This window comes from Lactuca serriola, chromosome 8 (assembly GCF_051521515.1).
Source record: "Lactuca serriola cultivar US96UC23 chromosome 8, Lser_US96UC23_V15, whole genome shotgun sequence".
Lineage (NCBI taxonomy): Eukaryota > Viridiplantae > Streptophyta > Magnoliopsida > Asterales > Asteraceae > Lactuca > Lactuca serriola.
In genome coordinates, this window is record NC_136415.1 from 304,591,454 (window position 1) to 304,600,863 (window position 9,410).

Below are 9,410 nucleotides of genomic sequence, written 5' to 3' on the forward strand. Positions count from 1 at the left end.
ATATATATATATATATATATATATATATATAGAGAGAGAGAGAGAGAGAGAGAGAGAGAGAGAGAGAGAGAGAGAGGGGGGGAGGTGTTTAAATGTGAGGTATCCAACTACCCATGTAGGTGACCTTATAAAAGGAAGAAAAGGGTGTCTGGTTTTCACTTCTTTTAGAGAAAGTTATATATCCACATTTGTGTGTATTTTACAGAGAAAAAGAGAGGAGAGAGAATGGCAATGGGAGAGATGCAGCTAAGCCAGCTAGCAGCAACACATCTGCTTCAACACACATTAAGAAGTTTCTGCGTTCATGACAATTCTCAATGGGTTTATGCAGTTTTCTGGAGAATCTTGCCAAGAAACTATCCTCCACCCAAGTAAACCATAATTAACTTTCTTTAATTAATTAATCTCTATATTTTTTAATCAACTTTCTATTTAAGGTCTTTTTTGTAGAAAAATAAAGGAACTTCCAATTTTTGTCCACTAAATGAAAATAAAAAAAAATGTTGTTCTTGTTTTGTATTATTGTTGCAGGTGGGATGGTCTAGGGGGAACATATGATAGGTCTAGAGGCAACAGGAGAAATTGGTACATTATTCTATTACCGTTTTATATTATGTAATATTAATTATATATTGTCATTTAAAATGATTTCCTTCTTGCTAAAATTTATTATCGTTATTATTACCAATAATAAATCTTTGTTTTTATCTAAAATTCCATATTAAACTACTTATCTATAATATAATTAAAATTCGTAAATCCTTTAGACACTTCCTTAAAGTTTTCATTAAGTGTCATTTTTGTTATTGTCATTTTTATATAAAAGTATTATTCAATTCTAAAATACTATAATTAGTTTTCCTTGCTTATATTATTATTGTCCTTCTTTGTTTCAACTATATTTTCATCTACGATCTTGTGTGTTTCTAATATCTTCAGTTGATTATAGAACGAATATTTTTAATTATGAATTAATGTTAAACATTGAGTTAATCACAAAACAGGATATTTAGCATGGGAAGATGGTTTTTGTAATTTGCAGCGTCAACAACAACGAGATTAACAGTGATTGTTCGGTTTACACTGATCACGAATATCAACAATATCAAGGTCTTCAACCGGAGCTCTTTTTCAAGATGTCACATGAAATTTATAACTACGGCGAAGGGTATTTTTGAGATTTCACTCTCTTTTTCAATTTCTTGTCGTAAGCTAACTGCATGCTGACTTATACTTAAATACATAATTAATTATTATCGAATAATAATTGTGTTACTTAAATATTTTCCAGATTAATTGGAAAAGTAGCTGCCGATCACAGTCATAAGTGGATATTTAAAGAACCGAATGGATCAAGAAATCAATTTCTTGTCTGCTTGGAATAGTTCGGCTGATTCTGTAAGCAAATTTTCAAGATTTTAATAAAAATGTTTTTTTTTTTTTTTTGTTAAGATAAGGGTATAAGTGGAATTAATCAGTGTTAAGTAAGTTGTGGGTGTTTGATTGCAACAGCATCCAAGGACATGGGAAGCTCAGTTTCAGTCTGGTGTGAAGGTACATGTACATGATGATTAATGTAGATTGAGTTATGGAGTCAAAAAGATTGTTATTAATTTAGATGTAAGGTTTACTCAGAAATAATGCTTATAAGTCTACAGACTATTGCTTTGATTGCTGTTAGAGAAGGTGTCATTCAACTAGGATCCGTTCATAAGGTTTTGGATCTCTCTCTCTCTCTCTCTCTCTCTCTCTCTCTCTCTCTCTCTCTCTCTCTCTCTCTCTCTCTCTCTCTCTCTCTCTCTCTCTCTCTCTCTTCTCTCTCTCTCTCTCTCTCTCTCTCTCTCTCTCTCCTCTCCTCTCTCTCTCTCTCTCTCTCTCTCTCTTCTCTCTCTCTCTCTCTCTCTCTCTCTCTCTCTCTCTCTCTCTCTCTCTCTCTCTCTCTCTCTCTCTCTCTCTCTCTCTCTCTCTCTCTCTCTCTCTCTCTCTCTCTCTCTCTCCTTCTCTCTCTCTCTCTCTCTCTCTCTCTCTCTCTCTCTCTCTCTCTCTCTCTCTCTCTCTCTCTCTTCTCTCTCTCTCTCTCTCTCTCTCTCATCACACACACACGGAGCTTCTTAGAGAAGCTTTTTAACAAATAAAAAAAAAACTTTTGAAAAATAAAAAAGCAATTGGAAAAAAAATATTAAAGTTATAATTTTTCAATGGTACGGTGGAATTTCCAACCAATTGCAAATAAACAAATATACAAATATGGCTTAAATAATTAAATAGTAAAAGTCATTCCTATTGTAGAGGATAACAGGATACAATGAGTTTTTCATTTTAAGTTTTTTTTATTAAAAAAAGCTCCTCTTTAGTTCAAAGTTTCAAAAAGATATATAAACCCTTTAATGAAACAAAGAATCTTGAAATTTGTAATAAGGTTAAATGTATCTCGTGTAAAAAAAGTTATACAACTCTTTGCTAAAAAAAGCTTTTTTCATAGCGAAGTCAAGAAGGTATAATAATATAAGTACCTTTCTATCAAACCAAGAACCCTTGAAATCTAAAAAGAGTTTTAGATGTGTATCTCATACAATAAAACTTTTTTCGTAGCTTAAAGTCTCAAGAAGGTATACGAACCCTTTATTCGAACAATCTAACTTGCTCAAAGTATCTTTTAATTCGATGTCTCGAGAATATATAAAACCCCTATATAGCAATAATAAGATCTTGAAATTATGACTTGAACATATTAAATTTATATCTTGTGCCATTGTACAAAGTTCTTGTTTTGAAAAAGAAAGAGCTTCTGTTAACTGAAAGTCTAGAAAACGTGTAGAAACGCATGGTACTATCAATACAAGAACCTTGAATTTCAGAAAAATATCGATATTGACATCTCAATTCTCAAGTGATAAAAATTTCACATCTTTCTTGCTCCAGAAAGTGAACTCTTACAGTTAAATGTCTTGAGAAGTTAGATGTACCTCTTTACTATCTATAAATAGTTTTTTTTTTTTTTTTTTTTTTCTAATTCATAACAATAATATTAAAATTCAGGAACACGTTATATTTATATCTTAGTAGTTTATAATCTGCAAGAACTATAGTTATAAAATTAATTAAACTTTTATAATAAAAATTTATAATTATTAATCAATTATTTTAAATAAGTCATTTTAAATAAATTATTAATTAAGAGATATATCAAAATTTTAAAATTATTGTAACTTCAAATTTAACATATAATTAAAAAATATAAATTTTAATTTTGAAATGATTTACCTAATATATCTAAATTATACAAGACATAATATTAATGAGAATTTGTATTAGATTGACACTTAGCAAAAATAGATTAAAACTATTTATTTATTAAAATAGGGATATATAGAAGGTGTTTGGGATTTTTTTCTACGTGAAAAGTCTTTTTTGTAGATGAACTTTTTGATTTTTAACTTTTAAGGGAGGAAAAATCAAAAATTAGTTTTAAAAAGTGTTTGTCAAATATTTTTTGACTTTTAAGGGTAATTTACTTTATAAAAACGCAAAAGTCACAAAAAAAAAATCATATTTCTTGTCTTTTGGAAAATTATAAATTCCTTCTTGCCAAAAAAAAAGTTATTTCCAAGAGTTCTTTTGCAAATGCCAAACATTTTTAAAATTTTTGACTCATTTTTTAAGCAATTAGATAAAAGAAGTAGTGGACTTAGACTTCTTAAAATCAAAATCGAAAGTCAAATAATACTCTTTACTAAAACAGAAAGCACCTTTTTCAGTTAATAATTATTAAACACTAATTCATACTAATTAATTAATCATTTCAAAAGGTGATTGAGGACCTGAACTACGTGGTGCTACTCAGAAAGAAATTCAGCTACATAGAAAGCATTCCAGGAGTCCTTTTACCACATCCATCATCTTCATCGTATCCAATTAAAGCCGAAGGCTACAACACCTCTGAAGCATGGCGTTTTCAAGGTGGCAGTTTATCAATGGCACCACAGGAATTTTGCCACCGGTATAATTATAATCAACCATTGAACATAACTCCTTCAATGAGCAGTCTTGAAGCTCTCCTCTCAAAACTCCCATCAGTCGTTCCGGTTTCTTCATCATCGCCACGGGTTCCACCCTTTTGTGAGGCGGCACCACCACAGTATGAGGCGGCAGCAAGTCGGCCAATGGAGTTTTGGGGGGTGGAGGCAAAGGAAGAGGTTGAAGAGGAAGATGTGAAGGATGGTGGAGAGTGTAGCAGTTCAATGTCTTCTTATAACCATGAACATTATGGCTATCATCATGATTTGAATGTAAACAATTGCATGCAAAACAATGGGTATTAATAAATAATTTATTAAGTTGATAGTTAGGATTACTTGGTATTAGTGAAAGATTGCAATTATTGAGTGTGTTTTTGAGATTTTCGTTGTTTATATTATGATTTTAAGTCTATTTTGGTGTGTTGTTATAAACTAAAAAAAACTAAAGTTAAAGAAAATCATTGTATATATATATATATATACTCTACAATGTTTGTTGGATATTACACCTGAAGGACCAGCTTTAAACATTATTGTTGACATTAGCGTTTGGAGATGATTAGTTAATTGTCGGTGATTTACGAAAACTAGTGATTTTCGGAATTTTGTGAAGATATAATTGCTATTTATATCAAAAGGTCAAATGGTTTGAATAAACTAGGTATTGGGACCGAAAACAATCCTTTTCGATTGCTATACCTCTGCTTATTGTGTTTGGTCCCGACCTATTGGGTATAAGTATAAGTAGCCTTTTTCTTAAACCAGTTAAGTAGAAAACTAGTCGTTGGACCCGATTGGTCCTATCTTAAATGGTTAATGCCATAAAAACAAAGGGGTTGATGTAAACATAGACCGTTGGTCCAAGCTAACAGCTACTAGTTACACTTTGATGTCATTTGGTTTTGAGTGACTAGTGTAGTAGTCCATTTCAATATAATGCCCAATACTGATATTCACCGGAATCAAAGAAAAAATAAATACAACACTATTATGGGCCATTATGCAAGTAATATATATATATATATATATATATATATATATATATATATATATATATATATATATATATATATATATATATATATATATATAAAGAAACTATTCCGTAGTTAGAAAGGGTAAGAAATGCATCATTTGCATGATTTTTAGTGAATCAACCGAATGAATAATTAGATAATATAAAAATAATATAGTTCGCAATAAAAATAAAAATAAATATCTGAAATAAACACATTGATAATTGATTTTTGTGATGATTAACAAAAGTTGACCGAAAAGTGAATTAATCAGTAAAAAAGTGAATCAGTAGTGTTTTTTTTTTTTTTTTTTTTTTTTTTTGCAAATTTTGTTATATGTGTATCATCTGATGATTTATTTGGTTAGTTCGCCAAAAAAACACAAAAGTTATGCATATGTTTCCCTTCTTATCAAATATTTTCTTTTTAGTAAAAGTACTATAAGGAAGGCTTTAGAATGAGTTTATATGCTCAATGATCATATTAAAGTGATATTGTTAATTAACATATGATCCTAATGGGTCACACTAACAACAAATTGATGCAATTGATTATTTATTAGAAATTGATTTTAATAAATATTCATTAAACTCTTACAATTAAATTGGAAACTATTTATTTTTTAGGAAATAATAATGTTCATTAGCTAGTAACATTATATAATTTATTTGGTTTGAATTAATAAGTCATTCACAACATTTTGGATTAGATAAATTTTTTTGTCTCTTACCAAGAGGTTAAAATTTATATTTTATAAACTTGGTTTATTAAATCTAAAAGCTTTTGTCTTCTTTTGCCTTTGTATTTTCGAAATTTGGTAAGACAAAGAAGAGTATGAGCTTTTCTAGTTGTTTAATCAAAAGGAATGGCTTCTTTAATTATTTATTCAAAAGCCTTAAGCCTAAGCATGCACACTTTAAGACATAGGGACATGTTTGTCTAAAGTGTAAGTAACTATTGGATAATGGATTCACTTTATACATTAATAGAGATTAGGCTTTCATTCCTTGTCTCTTGACTACTCCTAAAACTGTAACATGGAGAGAGTGTGAATACTCTCTCCATTTGTTCGTTCCTTTGGAAATTACTTGCATCTTCATACTCTCTTTATGTTCTTATTTGTTAAGAGCATAAAGCTTAAGAGTCTGAAGAGTTTTATACAAAAGAACTAGCATTCTACATCAAGTTGAGTTATTGATGGTGTCTCTTAAGTTCATCATTCTTCATCAATTTCCAAGCCTCACAAGAGGATCCAAAGAACTACAAAGGTTGTGATTTGTCCATGTTCTTCTTTGGTTGGTCTTTAATCTTTCTACAACTTGCAAGATGATACTTGGCAGGTTTAACTTGTTTATGTTATTCAAAATATTAAGTATTACGTTGCTAAATCTCTTTTTTAACTGGTTTTTGAATAAAATCCCAACAGCTTTAAGTTAAAATGTATGTGAATGTACTACATAGATGATGGAATATGGATACTACAAAAATTTGGCCAAAAGGAAAGTTTGTCATGGACTTAATGTATGTCAATTTTTATGTAATTCGATTTGATGGTGTTGAGCTGAATTGGATGTAAAATAAACAACACCCACATTATCTGAATACATTATAATAGCTTTGATAAATGGAGATCGAAATTCGCATAGAATATTGCAAATGGAACAGGTTTCAACAACATTGGGAACAATATGATACTTCACTTCAACACCCAAAAAAATCACTCATTGTATCTTAGGAACTGGAAAGAAGGTTATCACCATGATATAAACAATAGGTACTAGAGGTAGATTTTTTTTTTTTTTTTTTTTTTGTAAATGGACAGTTGACCTAGTCATCGTCGAAATATTCAATGATTGTGATGATGTGGGAATCATATACAGAAAGAACAAGATCAAGAGTACCGCAGATGTGGGTAAATCAACATTGAGAGCCCAGAAATGATGTTCTTACAGGTCATGCATTTATGTTAGGTAAAAATGATAACCAAAGACCCACCTTTAATTTTACCACAAACAACCACATTCCCTTTCCTCATGGAATATACCCAACAATAAGCATCATCCCCGATATTGTAAGTCTTTGCCTCTTCTAAATCTCATAATACTTTTCTTATCACATCCTCCAACCTTATATCTTCCTCTCTTACAACCATTACTAAAAAAAATAACACGTAATGTAACATCATGTTTTGAGAAGTTTTTTTTTCTTTTAGGATTGTGGACAGTAAATTGTAACATCCCGAAACTCAGGTAAAGCTATTTAACCCTTCCATTTTGTTAAGTTGTCAAGATTGGTCCCTTGAATGAGTTCTTGTAGCAAATAATTACGATGGGCGTACTGGGGAGTACGCTGCGCGTACTCATGCGCTTAAATTGGATGCGGACTTGCCTGGGTATGCTGGGCGTAGCGGCTCTAGATGCAAACCCTAATATTTGGCTTTTGCACTATATAAGGGATGCTAAGGCTCATTTCCCAGCCTCCATATCAGCGAGTGAAACCCTAAAAGAGCCTTCCTTCGTCCCTAAGTGTGTGTGTGAGTTTTTGAGCTAAAAGTGCCTTCGTGTGTTAGTGAAGAAGAAGGAAAGAATCTTTTGGAAGCTAGGGCTTGAGGTGCAAGTTTGGATCTAAGATCTTCAGTGGAAGAAGCTTCAACTGGAGGTATAAAGTTCAAAACATTCTTCTTTATTTTGATTTGGTGTTGCATGGGCCATTTCTAGGGTTAAAAGTCCCAAAAGTGGAGACTTTATGAGTGTAATGGACTCCATGGACCTAGATCTGTCCCATTTCAGTGATATTTGTGTTATAGATCCATAAAAATCCCAACTTGGTCGTTGTTATGGGGTCATTCTTGAGTTATGAGCTTTCTAGGGTTGGAAATGGGATATTATGAGTGTTAGTGACTTGTCCAGCCATGCAAAGGCTTAAAGTCACCAACTTTATGGATTAAGAGGCTTAGAAATGGTCAGATCTAGAAGTTGGACGTGTGTCTTAACTGTTTAAGACCTCAAGAGCTTAAGAGTCTGAAATTGGGAGTTACGCAGGGCGTAATCCCAGTACGCGCGGCGTAAGGGGTCGCACACCCCGTTTTTGTGAGGACGCTGGGTACGCCCAGCGTACATGTTTGGTACGCACAGCGTAACCTGGAGAGTTGACTTTTGTTGACTTTTAGGGTTTGGTCAACTTTAGTGTCTTTGAGTCATGAGAGGGGGTAAAATGGTCTTTTACCCTTCTGAGAGTACTAAGACAGGGAATAGTCTAGCCTTGAAAGATGTATTGATTAAGAGTATTTATTTCATATGATTAGGCGGAGGCTAGGTCAGATTTTTACAGAGTTTGAGATTACCAAGTTACCCGAGGTGAGTCTTCTCAATATACTTTACCAAGAGTGGTAATTAGAGTTATGTGACAGAGTAATTGTATGTTTTGCATGATGAGATTTCTATGTGATTTATGCTATGTATGTTATAGAGTTTGGACCGGAAGGTCCACAAAGTTAGGGCCAGAGGGCCCACAGAGTTATGGGACTGGAGGGTCCCACTGAGACACATTGACCAGAGGGTCAAACAGAGTTATAGCCTCGAGTGGCTAATATGTGTAGTGGGTGGTATTTTGTGGAACTCACTAAGCATTTATGCTTACAGTGTTCTGTTATGTGTTTCAGGTACCAATGAGGATCACGGGAAGGCACCGGCTTGATCAGTACACACATGAGGAGCTTTTACTTATTATGATCTTGGGATGTGATGTTATGAATTGTTATGTGATACAATGATATTTTTTTAACAATTATGAATGAAAGTGTGTTTTTAAAATGTGAAAAATTATTTGAAAATAATGGTGGTACATAAATGGATTTAGTAAAGGTATTGGGCTTCAAGGGAATAGAGTTTAGACCTTATTGGATGATGACAATGTCAGATAAGTGATTAAAGCCTTGGTTTGTGTCTTGGAGTCAAGGGGTAAAATAGGAAAATTGATGTTTTAAATTTCTTTCATGAGTTATGCTTTTTAGTTCGACATGTGTTAAGCCAAAATTAACTACATATAAGTATGTGGCTCGACAATACCTTTCCGTGGAGATGACTGTTTGAAGTTGGAGTATTTATAAAAGTGAAAAGTGTAATTTCATGGATTAACACCTTATTCACATTTTCCTAAGTAACTAAGATTGGGTATTTATAAAATGTTTAGTTACTTAGTATTTATCATTAATACTTTTAATGAAAGGAGAATTTATAGTCTTTGTCCTATCCGTTCGGCTAACGACCCTCCACTAGTCAAGGAAGCGGTGGGTGAGAGTGGACACCCATTAAACTGCCAATTTATAGGTAGTAACCTTATACCCCCCTTATATACCGACTTCTTGAATGAGGCC

At 32.3% G+C, this 9,410-nt stretch overlaps 1 pseudogene across 1 annotated transcript; it reads left to right on the forward strand.

Moving 5' to 3' along the window:
- Nucleotides 1–1,000: 1,000 nt before the first annotated feature.
- LOC145068228 (protein RICE SALT SENSITIVE 3-like) lies at nucleotides 1,001–4,431 on the forward strand (annotated as a pseudogene). The gene is made up of 5 exons (XR_013688941.1): nucleotides 1,001–1,168; nucleotides 1,292–1,398; nucleotides 1,513–1,554; nucleotides 1,659–1,715; nucleotides 3,810–4,431. The product of XR_013688941.1 is annotated as a protein RICE SALT SENSITIVE 3-like (transcript).
- The last annotated feature ends 4,979 nt before the right edge of the window (nucleotides 4,432–9,410 follow it).